Source organism: Bidens hawaiensis, unplaced genomic scaffold, assembly GCF_021521415.1.
Source record: "Bidens hawaiensis isolate Kalapana, Puna unplaced genomic scaffold, B.hawaiensis_p1.1 tig00073367_1, whole genome shotgun sequence".
Classification (NCBI taxonomy): Eukaryota; Viridiplantae; Streptophyta; class Magnoliopsida; order Asterales; family Asteraceae; genus Bidens; species Bidens hawaiensis.
The window spans coordinates 30326-46066 of record NW_027502770.1 but is presented as its reverse complement, the minus strand read 5'-3'; the positions used below and the strand labels follow the sequence as shown (position 1 = coordinate 46066).

Genomic DNA, 15741 nt, shown 5'->3' with positions numbered 1-15741 from the left:
ATCATTTGAGCCATCATCTGAGGCATGAGGTTAAAGCCTTGAAGGCTTTCAGGTGTTGCTGCTGCTTGGTTTGCTCCCATGGAAGTGCTCATCGCTGCACTTTGAGCCAAGGGCAAGACCGACATGGCATGCTCCCACGTAGTGGCTGTAGGAGGAGCACATGAAGCTGGTGACTGCCATATTTGGTCGAGAGTGGTCTCGTGTCCAAGGGGTTGTGAAGTGAACAAAGGGAAAGTCGTTGGGCTTGATCTCCCATAGGTGTAGGGGGGATAGGTTAAAGAGTTGACAGGTTACACTTGGACCAACTTCAAAAAGAGAAGCAGCCGGGCGTGAGCTGATTAGAGGGGAAGGTGGACGTCCGAGCGACAGTGAGGGCTCTGATTCGTCATAATCTAGCCTTATTCTTATCCCCTTTTCTCTTTCTTGGCTCACGTGTTGGTTAAGAAGATGTCTTAGTTGCAAGAAATGTCGTGATACCCCTTCCATTGTCAAGTCAACACGTTCCGGAGTGTTTGTGACTCCTGCATGAGGAGAAGGAACTCCGGATCGTGAAGGGGTTGGAGTTCGAAAAGGTGAAAAATCGAGGAACAAAGGTCCCGTCGAAGTTCCTCCCGGAGTGGAAAAAATCGAGGTTGTCGCCGGAGCTTCTTGGCCGGCACTTGGTGTCGGTGTTCTTGACACTTGATTGACTTCTCCTGGAGATCCACCTTCCGACATGGTGATGGAGCAACACTACTGGTCTTTATGATAAAGTAAGCGGCGTAGCCCCACGGTGGGCGCCAACTTGTTGCTACAACAAAGATAAGACCAATGATAGTGAATGGAATGGTTAGGCTAACAAGCTTCAAGGGTTTAGGTTAACCTAACGCAGGTCGTGGTGTCCCTCTACATTTGCAAAACGTAGAAGGAGGTTCACTAGTTAGTTGTTTGTTGTTATAGCTCACCGAAGATCAAGAACCGTGATGTTTGGAATCGGTTTTAGAATGATGTTCTTGGTGAAGCTATGAAGTTATTGAAGTAAGAAATAAATAAGCTTAGAGCATATTTCTCAAGGAAGAAGAGAAGATTAGGGAGATGGTGTTATCTGCCCAAATCTGTTGTGTTTATGTTTATGGCTAAGTCTCTCTTATATAGGAGAAGAGACTTAAGCCTTTCGTCCAATTGTAACTAATCTAGTTCCCCTCCAGTTTGCCTAGAGAGTTGACCTTTATGGGCGGGAAGCTTTGGACCGCTGGTCCATAGTTAAAATAATATTACTTTATCTGAGCATGTCCTTTGTTCAGAGGGGACAAGGATGTGAACAGTGATGTGACATCGTACTGTAGCACGTGGGTACTTGTTTACATAAGTTTGGGCGAGAAACGAAGCTTTTAACCTTTTAACCCTTTTAGCGTTAATGTGTTCCAGCCATTTTATTATTTCGTTGGGCTACCCCCATCATCATACCATAATATTGATAGCATGAGTTTTGCCGACAATAATTCCAGCTAATACTGAATGACAGAATCAATCTTCAACCACTACTACTAAGTACCAAGTACTAACCACCTCTTATTAGTATTTTTAGTTTTGAAAATTAATGTTATCAAATACGCAAATAGCATGGAAGGAGTAATTGGGCTTCTGAGCCAACCCAAATGTGTTAATCCACAACTTCAATAAGGCTCCTCAATCTCAATCCCTCATATGGTTCTATGTGAACCAAAACCGGTTTCAAACCAACCCGAAACCATTTTAAAAACCGGTTTCACTGAAACTTGTTTAGAACCAAACGTAACGTCGGTTAGGAATTGGTTTGGATATATAAGTCAAAACATTGGGAACCTGTTAGAAATCGGTTATGGCCATCGGGATGAATTAGCCGTAAGTTGGTTGAAATAAGCGTGCGTCACACATGCGTAGCAAACATTGCGTCGCAAATGGGTAGCAAATGGTCAGTATACTCTAGTGAGTGTGAAAAAAAATCATATTTATGAGTATGACGGTACACCACTTTTTACTCATACTTGCTAAACTACAAAGTAATTACATGACATGAAAATTACTTGGTTTTCTAGCTGCTAAATAGTCTTACATATTATGTTAAATATATAGTGAGAGAGATCAGATATATAATGAAGTTGCACATTTCTTTTAGATCTTTTAGCTTTATTTACTTTTAAGGTGTATATGAATATAGTATACATTATAAAAAAATCTATCTCTTCTAATAAAAGACTATCTACTTTTGTCACTTGTCAATCTCATAGCCCTCCTCGCCTTTTTTTCATTTATTTCAATATATAACCCTTATCTTTTAAGCTATTTCAATATATGAGATTCAAGTTTGTTTTTATTACATGTAAATCTTAATCGATACATTCATTAACATTAATGGTTAAATAAGAAAATAAGGAAATATTAAAATTGACGTTGCAGGTTTGTTAAAATAAAATTTTAAAGTCACAAGTAAAATTAAAGCAAATAAAAGGTGCATCATTATCGAATAATTTGGATTTGTATGGTAAACTACAAATTGTCTTTTTAAACTCGGATTCGAGCAACAATATGTAATTTGAACTCAGGAAAATGTGTATTTTCTTTATTTTCTCCAAACATTTTGTATAAATATTACAAACATGTAGAATACCTATTATATATATCTTGGTGTTTAGTATTAAATTGTTGAAGTTGAATATGATAATTATAATCTATATGTATACCGATTTACTATATGGTATGTCATTTATTTATATGATTTTTCTGCTTAGTATAAAGGGTTTTAGCAATAAGAAAATCAATATTTAGTTTTCAATATTTTCTTCTATAACTCAGACCAAAATGCTTAAGAAACATATAGATTCAAATTAATATCAAAAAATAGTTAATCCGGTTAAAAGCCATTTACCATGCTTCCAACAAATCCGAAATCTTTGTTTTTTGTCTATAAGTTGTTAAAATATAGATATCGATTAATTAAATATTCCAACAACTCCCATAATATTAACTAATAAAACGGGATTAGTATTTAAAATTTAAACATTTCTTATCGAATACTTTCAACTATTATAAATAAGAATTACTATATTCACTTTATGTAACTTTAAATAATCTAATATCCTGCTAACACAGAATAATCACTTTTATTTGAACATGATTTTAAAGTTAGTATTTCTTTGTCATTTTTCACTAACATGAAATGAAAAAAAAATCATGTTGTTATATTTTAATATCCGGTTTTATATGTTGCTTGATTATACAATTGTTAATTGTAAAATATAAATCAAGTAAAAATTTGTCATACGCATAATATTAATGCCACAAAATTTATCATGATAAATCAATTACAAATTATAAAGTTTATAACGATGACTATATCATCAAAGTTCAGGTAATCTGGTTTTTTTGGATAATCATGTTTTTGGAATAAACATGAGTAGATGATCTCAAATGATATTATATTAATTGATTAAAATGTATGATATTTTATGTGTATGAATATTTTTTTTATAGTTTCATGGATATTTTATCGCTTATCTAGGGTTGGCATGTACTTGAAGAATCTTATTTGTCACACTCACAACTATACGTGCCTATATCAATAGTTATAAGCGTACCTATATGTTCCCTTATCAAGAGTTACAAGAAGACATGGACTAAAGATTTTGATATGTGATAAACAATGTGTACCAACCAATACAATCACAAATGTAGTGTACAATGGATGTTTTACTTATTTGTAACATATTTGTGTAATCTTAGTTATGTAATTTTTGTAATTTTAATGTAAATTGTAACCATATAAATTATATGATCATTTTGTTAACTATATTTCATTTAATGGTTACAATATAAAACTTTTAACAATTACCCGTGTAATACACGGGCCTCAAACTAGTAATAATAATATATAAGTGACATCAGAAAATCGATCAGTCAAACTGAAGTACCAGTTTGCACATTACCAAAATTTATTTCGTCTTCCAAAACACCCAAAATCACTGACAGTTATGGACCACATATACACCTGTCGCCCGTGTGTTTCATATCCTCTTTAAATTAGTTTTATACCCGTCCGGTGGCCGGGTGGTTTAATGTTATAGAAACAAAACTATCTTTATTTGCATTCTAAATAAGAAAATAATATTATTTTAAGATAAAAATAGTACTCGTTTAACATATAAGTGAAAAATGATCAACTTCAATAAAAGAAAACAAAGCAATTAAAACCCTTGCTTAATCCCTTACGCAAATCTCCCAGCTCAAATCTGATACAGCTAGTGATCTAGTGTTTATTAGAGAGCAAATGCAACAAAATGGACAAACTGGTTAATGGGGCAAAAAGTCAATATAGAGATACCTTTTTTTTGACATAATATGGGTTGGATTGAAACAAAAGTATGTTTCTCCAACTTCAGCTGCATGCAAAATTCATCTGATGTTTCATATTCATGGTCATACTTCCTCCTCAATAATAATAATAATGATAATAATAAAATCAAAAGGTAAAAGCGATATCATAATCTGTGTGATAAAATTAACTTGAAAGTTCCCACAAGGATTGTAATACGGTGTTTAATATTCACAAAATAAACGCATAAATTAATCTTGAGATCTAATCATCCACATTAATGAGTCTAACAAAGCCAATTTATGGTTGATATGCAATACAACATCAAAGATGTTTTTTGCCCAACACCACACATATAACATTGGTTTTGGTGTCAAAATATATAAACTACATGTCCATCTGTTATGTGGATGCAATGCAAACCACTTCTTGAAACTCAACCGGATAAAATTTGTGTTTTAAAGCTTTATCCATCATTAGGTCTAGTCTTCCTTCGAGATGGAGCTCTTATACCTGTAAAACAAACCAACCACATTATTAGGATTGAATAATCAAGTGATGAATCATTAAACATGGTGCAGAAGAAACATGATTTAAAATTTTAACACTTACAACTTAACAAATAACAAACTTGAGATATGTTCTGTCAAATGTGGTCATCTAAGAAGTCTAATATCCAAATTAAGAGAGTTAATATTTCCTATTTTGTTGCAATCAGGTACGAAATGTAGTTAAGGGACATGTAAATTTACAAGCAAAAAAATTCTTAAGTAATTACACATACACTGTAAGAAATAACCCATTAGATGCAGCCCAAGCACAGGATCAGAGTAGAGAGATATCAAACAGACCTCCATTATGGTTGAAGTTAATAAAAGGGCCAAGCATTAAGATTATGTCAGCAATTTAATTGTTTATGACTTTATGGTACACCAAAAATAAAATATGCAGTGTGGGCTTGTGTATTTTATTTACAACTTCTCTTAATTCTGCATTATTAGATTTGAGAAAGTAAGAAACAGGTGCTATAAAAAAATATGAGCAAAGGTAAACAAATAAGTGGAATATGACATTAAATATAGATCAAGACTTAAGCACTAATTTTCATGAGATTAGTAAAATAACGTCAAAATAAGTGAAATTGCACTAATTTTGACGTTATTTTACTAATCTCATGAAAATAACGTTAAAAGCGGCAGAAGGTTAATCAGGCATCATGTGGTGGCGTTGATAGCCGAAAGACAAGGGTGCATGCACTAATCGGCGGTGCCCCGATGATTGAGTGTTATGTGTCTTATGTCCAAGGCTTGATGCAAAACTACTATTGAGCTGGGGGTCTCACCGGAAGCAGCCTCTCTATTCCTAAAGGGTAGAGGTAAGGCTGTCTACATCTTACCCTCCTCAGACCCTACCATAGCTTTGCTATTGATGGGATATACTGAGTACGATGATGATGATGACGACTTAAGAAGCAAAAAGAACCTTGCTTACCAGATTTGCTTCAATTAGCAATTTCAGAGGAGAAAAGTTCAATTTCGATATTGATTTGAATACCCCACAAGCTGAGATTTAGATCAGAACCCCGATTTCTTCAACAGAACTGTAAATACGAAAACGGGTATCAAAACGATGCTTTAATTTAAAATATTTGAAGGACAGATAATACCATTGGTGAACTGAAAATCGTGGTATCCGATCCATGGCGATTCTATTAACATTAGAGATGGGTTCTTCAGCAAAGTCGGTTTCTGCAACCTGTGAAAATCAGAGACGAATATTAAACACATGAAATAAACTAATCTAAGTAGAAGTTCAATCGTAATTCTTACAAGGAAACTTGGATGCTGAGAAGCTCTCTAGGACTTAGAAAAAACCGGGATGGCTGCAAAATCACGGCTGCTACAATGGTAGAAAAATCAATTTCTGCCACGAGCCTTCCGGATTTACCCCACCAAAATACGATTTTCTCAAACTTGGGATATTGGATGTAGCAAGAAGGTTTAAAAGAAGGAGAAGAACGGTTAGATGTTACCAGAGAAGAACGTGGGGAGAAAATAAGGGAATTTCTTAGTTTGAATGGATAGGATTAAAAGTTGTAGACTTTAAATGGTCAAGATCTCTTCAAAAGTTGGTTAAGTTAATGGGGAACAATAGAATATATAATTTCATTTAATATTATATACATTTTTTATTTAATACATGTATCAATTTTAAGTTGCGTGATATAAATACGGCTATACATTAGTGTGTTCTTTTTATACAAATTAAGATAAATATATTACAATTTTAAACAGAACAACGAGTTCGTTTTGTCTATATTATAAAATCCTTTGTAACATAACTAGTGGAACTGTCTGTGGCTGGATTTCGACCGGATTCATTTTAACTCATTGCAGTATCGGTTTAGTGTCGGCGCGAGCAACTTTCCCATGAGTGTGACAACAGGCGTTATGTATACAATGTATATGTGTTTTCAGTTAATTAGTTGATGACACCCATATATTTTATATACTTCATAATATCCATTTTTGATCGGTTAACACACTACAAGAAAACTGGGCAATTGCGACAACCTTTCCGGTCGCAAAACGGTTGCAACTGCCCTATTGCGACCGTTTTGCAACCAAAAATGCTGTCGGAAAAAAACACGTCGCAATTGCCCTATTGCGACCGTTTGCTACAGCAGTCGCAAATTTTGAAACCACTCCGGCCGTCGCAAATCTTGCAACTACTGCTGCGGTCGCAAAGCTTGCTACCACTGCTGCGGTCGCAAGTCTTGCAACCACTGCTGCAGTCGCAAGTCTTGCTACCACTGTTGCACTGCAGCTGTCGCAAATCTTGCTACCACTGCCCGGTAGCAAGTCTTGCAACCACAAATCTGCAAATCTTGCTACCGTCTTTTTGATCTCGAGGCAACCAAAAATAATTGTTCAAAATATATATAAATATAGACACAAACACACAGACACATATCAAACTATAAATTTATATCAAAGAAATTCAATATAAACAAAAAGTTATTCGAGTTCTATAAACAAACAAAAAAATGTTACTTTAGCTAATCAAAAATCAAAAACCATAACTACCATACTTTTGAATGTTAGCCAATTACATACTTCAATGTCTTCACCATGATCATATCGTGCATGCTTGTCATCGTCTCCAAGGATCTGCAATCAACAGTAATCGGGTCAACGGTCAACCCAATAAAAGTCACCAGTTTGACTCAAAAGGGTAAAGAAAGAACCTCATATGCAGCAGCTATTTCTCTGAATTTATTTTCTGCTTCTTCTCTATTATCCACATTTTTATCCGGGTGCCATTGCAAAGCTAGCTTTTTATAAGCTCGTTTTATCTCTCAGATATCGTTGAAGTCTTCGACACACCTAAAATCTTATACCAATCTTTCCGTTGACTTATCTTCAAAGCTTTCTCCACCTTCATAAGTAACTCCCGAATGCTCATATCCTTTAAAAAATATCATTTCTATAATTACAAACACACATATACAACTAACATCAATAATATAACCGAGTTTAAACTTTAAACAAACCCGAGGAGATTTTTTTGCAGCTGATTTGATATCTGCAACGGCTCCTTCCCAATCTTCAGTCAGTAATTTGGCCTCACCCCTCTGAGAATAATGGATTCAACTAAGTTACAAAAACATTCAAACTTTTTAATATTATGATTATGTGTGTGACATTAACAAACCTGAACCAAAGCTTCGGTATGTTCTTCATCGACAGTAAGAACTTCTGTGCAAGCATTTATAGCATCTTTTCCTCTACCAAGCTTAACCAAAAGCTTACATAACCCGAGATGAAGATACATATTATGTGCCACGTGATTGGGGTCTAAAGCAAGGGCATACTTGTAATCTTCCACAGCAACACGCAGTTTCCCCTTCTTTGCATTATCTTCCGCCTGCAACAAAAGTCAAAGTTTGACTTCTAGACAAAAAGTCAGACTAGGAGACATACAAAATTCAATCAGTAGTTGGATTTACAAGATTTGTCTTTTTGAGTAAATTCTTCAATGCAAAATATGCTTTCTTCAATTCACCGTGTTCTGGATCGAGGCGGAGCCCTTTCTGGTAATGCCTAGTAGCAACATCATGATCAGCTAAATAATAATAAGCACGACCACGAAGCAGCATTGCATCTAAATTATCCTCATCTTCTTTAAGTATGAATCCCGCTTCTGAGATCGCCTCTGCATAATTCTTAGCAGCTATTAATAACCTCACTTTTAGTATCTTAGCCTGCAATTTAAACATAACATACAACATATAAATAGTTAGAAACATACAAAATATAAATAGTTAGAATGTGACATATGGTACCTGTGAGCATGCAGGAGAAAAAACAAGAACCACATTATCTATATAATCCAAATCTTTTATATAATCGCCCGAATCAAAGAGGCTGCTGGCTGTATCTAAACCACTTTGTGCTTGATGCAATTGAGAAAGCTCCTTTTCAACAACCGAGTTTCCCGGTTTCAATTCAAGATACTTTTTGTAACTACTCTCAGCTTCCTCATATCAACATTATCCAAAAACCGCCTGAATCATATAAGTTTCTAATCAGGAACTATATGAACTACTGCTCCATACATGATTTGATCTCAAAACCACTCTGAATGCACGCCCATGCTGCCTCGTTTGTTGTCCATATAAGCAGCTGCAGACCACATGATCTTTGACCGATGGCTTTCATCCTTCTATGATTTAGTCCCGATCATGATCAAACCCGCTGTCCACTGCCTTCATTGCTCCACCTTAATCCGAATTTCGGCTCAATTTCCACTATGCTTCGACAGTTTGTTAGTGAACTACCAGGACCCTTTAGTCAAAAAATAAAACAGTAAGATAAACTATTACCGTTAGTTTGTCTATAGGTGGCAACCACATATCAGTCAAAATGTCAAAAATAGTATGGTTGTGTCCCTTCATAGGTGGCAACCACATATCAGTTGTGATCCAAACTAGGAGCACGGAACGCTTGGAGTGATGTGAGTTGCAATATTAGCTTAGAAGTGCCTATAGTAACTTTTGCCACCACACATTAGTTAATTAATATAACACTTAAGCAAAGTTTACCATATCTGCCATCGGTTGCTAAATATCTTCCATCAGCTAAAAATGCAATTGCATTAATATGACTTTAGCTGATATTCCATCTAGCAATAGGGTTACTCTATTTCACAAGATATTATATATTAATTAAATTGTTTACGGTTGTGAAATTATGTAATTGTATTATTATCAAGAAAAGTTGGTTAGTACCTTATTAGAACGTGCATGTGCAACAGAGAATTGAGTTTGATTCTCGATTACAGGGAATGTGAAATCATCATAACCATCTTTGCTCTACATATTGAGAACATGCAACGCATTCATTTAATTGTTTGTGTTTAATCGTTTATTCGATTAAAGTTAAACGAACGAACACGGGCATGCTCCGTTCGTGTTCGTTTGCAGCCCTAAATATATGTGAATGAAACTCACTTCACATAATAGAACTGTAAGTCTACTTATCAAGTGATGGAAAAAACATTACAATTTACATAGTCAAAATAGAATGCAACAATATCAAGAAAATGAAGAATTCCTAAAGGAGATTCAAATTGTATTTTTCATGAAATCTGACCTGTTGTTAAGAGCTCCATATTTGTTATAATGATGATGAGCACCAACAGGCTTCTTTCCAACATCTTCCAAAAATAAACTCAAAGATCCAGATTATGCTACACACAATAAACACTACATGGTAAACGAAGAGACCAATATTAAATCCCATTCAATAAACTAAATTAGCCTTGGCTTCTCTATTACATCCCTAAATCTGTGTATTTAAACCTATATAGGTTCATATGTAACCAAATTTATTCAGTAATGCATTTTGTAAACGAGCCGGGTATGCTTGAGTTCGAGCTCGGACTTAATCGAGTTAGCTCGATCTCGGCTCGTTTTCTTTATCGAGCTGAAAAATTGAGCGAAATAATATATGGATAATTTTTATTTATTTATTTCTTGGTATGCTATTATTATATATAGTTATTAAAATTTAGGTTTTAATTTAAACGAACCGAGCTAACGAGTCAAGCCAAGACCGAGCCGAGCTGACCCTGGCTCGAGCTCGGATCGTTTAGAAATCGAGCCGAGTTGAGCCGAGCTCATTTAGAATCGAGCTTTTTCGAGCCGAGCTTTTTTCAAGTTATTTTCAAGCGAGCTGCGAGCCACAAGCTTTTTGAACAGCCTTACATGTTTTTCTTTATCGAGGTAACCCAATGATAAAAGACGACTTGAAGACAACGTTTAGTAACATAAGCCCAATATCTCTTATTATGGGGAAAACTCGTCGTCCGAGTGCCCACTGCGATAAAACCCGGTTGAAACTGAATTTGAACTTGAGTCCTGGGTTTGACTTCTGAATTCATCTTAAATGTGGATTGGTTGAGGGGCAAGCAAAATAATAATAATAATAATAATAATAATAATAATAATAATAATAATATTGCTTTCCAGCTTTTAAAGCTTTTGTCTGGGCTTCGATCAATCACAAGATCTTGACTGCAAAACTTATAATCTAAATGCCATTCTTCACATTAAATAGAAAAATCACCATGAATTTGTGCATTCCAATTACAGTTTTGTCCTTGTTTATTATCATCATGTGGAGTGACATAAACATATAAGAGAAACCCACTCCTATTTACTAATTAGCATACAAACAATGCTGTTAGGTTCTATATATATAATACATGAGATGGATGGTCTTGATGTACAACACAATGGAAATCATCTTTAACATTGAAATAAGGTAATGAATTTCATTGCGTGGTATACTATTGGTTAGCTACCGGTTGCGAAAACCTCCGACCACTTAGCCACCGAAAAAACGGTTGCAAAAGCTCCGACCGCTTAAAATAAATGGTTGCAAAACCTCCGACCACTTAGCCACCGAAAAAACGGTTGCAAAATCTCCGACCGCCTAGCCACCGGTTGCAAAAACTCCGACCGCTTAGCTACCGTTTCAAGTAATTATGTTTTTCAGTAGCAAATTTGCTAAATCGGTCGCTAAAATTGCAACCGGTTTTTTTTTAGTAGCAAATTTTAGTCGCAATTGCTCATTTTTCTAGTAGTGACACACTCTTTACTATAGTCTATACATCTAAAATCGCAACACCTGCATTTCATAATAATTAAACCCGCAACTCTTTGGTTTTCCCAAAAAATCTTGGAAAACAGGGAGTACACCACCATTTCCATGGGAACACCCCCTCCCTGATCCGGGGGGGGGGGGGGGGGTTCCTATATGAGGCCGTTCGAGATTTGCACTTTCTCGGTGAGGTTACTGATGTAACTACCTTTTGTTTTTTCTTTCGCTAAACTACAACATTGAAAACCGTAATGTTTCTTTTAACAACAAAATTTTACACCTTAAAATCTTTCAAACTTTATACTTGCAAAAATTTGAACCTACCACCTTACTTTTATAAAAATAGCACAATACTGCTAGACCAGAAACAAAAACTCTAATCAACTCTATCATACTCTTTCATCCAAGTAGATATACATAAACTGACAGTAAATGAGGTGAGGTTAAAAAGCAACAAAAGATGGTCTGATTGCTTCAGTACGAAGCATCTGACTAACTTCACTTTCCAATGGAGAGTACATAGAAAGTACAACTTTTAATGCACCTTCCACAATTCATACTTACCTACCATGCAAGCTGTGTTTTGGGGAATGGCACTTTCAGCTGCCTACGTGCAAGTACGCATACGGGCAGGATTTGAATACATAAGAAAAAAAAATACTTGTATCATACGACGTTTAAGTCATTCCTACTCCGGTGGGATGGTATCATGGTAATGTGTTTTGGATGTGAAGTATGATGCCAATGATGCAATTCTTATAATGTACAATATTTAGCTGTTAAAAAAAATTTACGCTTTTTAAATCTAAATTTTAGTCGATAAATATCACTTGAACGACGAATCAGAAAGAAATTGATATATTTTGTACACATCTTAATACCGCTAGGTGATGTGTCATTTTAATTATTTTTAGTACTATATAAAGTTAAAAGTGTTGTATAATTGGATGAATGATTAAATCTTTTGAATAGTTTTTTAAACGGTAACTTTCGTTAAAAAGACACAACTAACAATATACTAGAGACTAACACAAAACATAACTCGAATGAGAAAATACACCAATCATTCTAAGATAGAAAATTAAAAGACGATCTATTATATTCAAAGATATGTAAAAGATTTAATCTTCTCCACCAATCATCAAGTGAGATTGCTTAATAATAACCTTTAGAGGCAAGGGACAACTCTCATTAGTTGTGTTGAGTTGGTATGCTTCTGCTGAATTATTTAACCAACATAATCCATATATTTATTGGTTTTGTGTTGTGTCTTGCCAAACACTTAATATTGTGACGTGTTTTGAGTAATTGACTCATCTGTTATACATTTGTGAATAACAATATGTCCTCATATATTTGACTCCTGGTTCCATCGTTTTTCTATCAAAATTTCTTGAAAGTCACATGCTCAACACAACTTGCGTGTTACATGACCATTTTGTAGGGCGTTGACGGGTTTGTGAGTTTTAACTGCTAAATGAGTCGTCTTCGGATAAACCCTTTTATTTAATACACGATTTATACATATTACCCAACTTAAAACCTAATTATCTTCGTGTCGTGTCAAGATTTGACACCATTGCTCAAAACTGTTCACATGTTTAATAGTTTATAAAATAATAGCCAATTTGAAATAAGTTATCTAAGTTATTTATTTGAATAATAAATAACCTCAATATCAAGCAATGCAACACACAACATTATATAGAAAATATATATCGATGACCAACCTCTCATAGTCTCATGAACTTCGTACAAATACAGAATTGCTCAGATTCACTTGAACAATACCACACAAAATAAAAATAACTAGGGTTAATGTATTTAGAGTAACTACAACTACAATCATACCCAGTAGATCCTACTTATAACAAAGCTACTTTACTAGTAGGGTCCGGAAAAAGTAAGATGTAGAAAATCTTACATCTATTCCTAATGATGATATGACACAAAATAAAAATAATTAGGATTAATGTATTTGGAGTAAGTAATTAATATAAAAAAAAGTAGTATATTTTACGTTTGAAAACAATGTCAAAGAAAAATAAATGGACATATATAGGACCTAATTACAAGTTTCGATGCACATGGTACTATGAAAATGCGTACTCATAACTTTTATGGCAAAGTAAGAGGATCCGAGACCAGTGAAAACATAACGATTGCCCTTTTTGTCACATCTTATAAAAACAATTGGATTATTTTAAATTTAATTCTTTTGAGTGCAAATAGTTTATATAAAATAAATATTTAACCCAACTCATGAAATACCAATTAAGAAAGAAGCAGTCAAACAACACTCTACAAAGACAATAATAATACCAAAGTACATGCATATGATCATGTTAAATGACAATAATAATATCAAATCTCGTAACATTAATTAAAAAGGTCCAAACTAAATAATTAAGAAGCAAAAGAAAAGAGTTGACACAAACAAGCTAGCAATAAAGAATGAAACCTGAAATCATGCTCAAAGATCCAAATCCTTTAGGATAATTAAACCTACATATTGTTTATAGGAAATGGACATTAGATCAAATCACCAAATAATCAATTCTTGTGTGTGATTCTCAATTAGAAATATTGATGTACAATATTTCATTTTTCCAAATTATAGTTAGAACGCCGGACGAACACCTCCACCACCACTGTTGCCGCCATCGTTGCCCCAATAACCGTCGTTTGGCAGTTGCATTGGGTTCATTAGGTTTTGAGACATGCCTTGAAAAATTGACGGATCGGTTAATAACTGTTGCTGGTGTGGCGGAGTAATGCCTTCACCTTGCAACGGTAAAGTGGCTTCCTCTTCTTCAAGAGGAAGCCTCTCATAGGCGGCGTTACTAAACGATGCCGCCATAATAACCACTGGTCCGGACGCAATAAGCGTCCCAACCACACCTCCACCTACCACCTGCCCCTGTCCACCAGCTAAATAAATAGTCAAGCCAGTGGCAGCAGGTGGGGCAGGTGGAGGCAAAAAAGATCCTGACAAGGACAGAATCTCGAACCGGCCGTGCAACGTCACCACAGCACCCGCTGACGCGGGTTGCCGAAGAGTGACGTTTGTCACGGTCCCGGTCCCACTCATAATGCACACCCCACGCTGGCGTCGCCGCGCAAAGGTTGCGATGCTTTCCATCACATCGCAACCGTCGGCGACTTCCATGACGTGGGTCCGCAGCGCGTTAGCGCTGTCTCGGGTAATAATAATAGGGGGTTTGGGTTTGTTTTTCGAACCCAACGGCCGTCCTCTCGGCCGCCTTGAGATCTCTCCGTCTTTACCATCACTACCACCACCACCACTACCATTTAACATCTCTTCATTGCTTTTATCATCATGGTCTCTTTTATTATGACCACTCATAATATTAAGACCACTAGTACCACTTTGTTCATCTTCTGAATTTTGTTGCTGAAACTGATGAAGATTAAAGTTTCTTGTATGAAAAGGAGGTGGAAGAGGGTGACCATGAGCTGATGCTGTAATCTGATCCATTGATCTTGACCGTACAATCTTATTAACCAATCAAAGAGCAGGATTTGAGGTTTTTAAAATTAGGGTTTTGATCAAGATTGTAAAGGGTGTTCAAAAGTACCTTGCTTTTAATGTAACATTGACTTAAAGATTGGTCAGTGGATTATTATTACTTAAAGATCCATCACATGTTAGAATCTGAAAGAGATGATGAAAGAGATTTCACATGGTTGAGAGTTGGGAATGATGTGAAGTTTATGATGTGGGTTTTTGTGCAACTACAACTCTCTCTCTCTCTCTCTCTCTCTGGGTGTCTCTCTCTCTCTCTACTGTGTGTTGATGAAGATTAGAAGATTTATGGGTTAGGGTTAGATTTGGATTCAGAAAGTGGATAGCTAGTTAGTGGGGTTGAGAGATCATTTATTTCCAAATTTTATGTTTGACAACACATGTTCTACATTTTGTACTTCTCAACTATAATTATTACAACACCCTTGAATTATTCTATACGTGTGTACTTTATAAATATTTGAGTAAATCACATTTCTAAAATTGTTATTAAATATTATTAATAAAATTTGTTAATGTAAAACAAAAGAGGCAAAAGTAATTCATGCAATTTTCGGTTTGCTGGTGTATTAGGAAGACGAGGAAAGATACAATTTTCGTCGGTAAGAACATTTTGGTGTAAGAACTTATGAAAATCAATAAAATTCTGGGCTATCTTTGTATAAGACATAGGTCTATATTTAAGTCTATGTTAACTT

The 15741-nt window shown here is 35.2% G+C and overlaps 2 pseudogenes across 1 annotated transcript; both read right to left on the bottom strand.

Annotated features, from left to right (window-relative positions):
- Positions 1-6878: 6878 nt before the first annotated feature.
- LOC143606175 (dnaJ protein P58IPK homolog A-like) lies at positions 6879-8876 on the bottom strand (annotated as a pseudogene). Its single transcript, XR_013148698.1, has 6 exons — positions 8676-8876; positions 8340-8594; positions 8045-8257; positions 7884-7964; positions 7578-7798; positions 6879-7500 (listed from the first exon to the last, which is right to left on the bottom strand). The product of XR_013148698.1 is annotated as a dnaJ protein P58IPK homolog A-like (transcript).
- A 5240-nt stretch (positions 8877-14116) lies between these two features.
- LOC143606174 (AT-hook motif nuclear-localized protein 18 pseudogene) lies at positions 14117-15463 on the bottom strand (annotated as a pseudogene).
- Between the last annotated feature and the right edge of the window lie 278 nt (positions 15464-15741).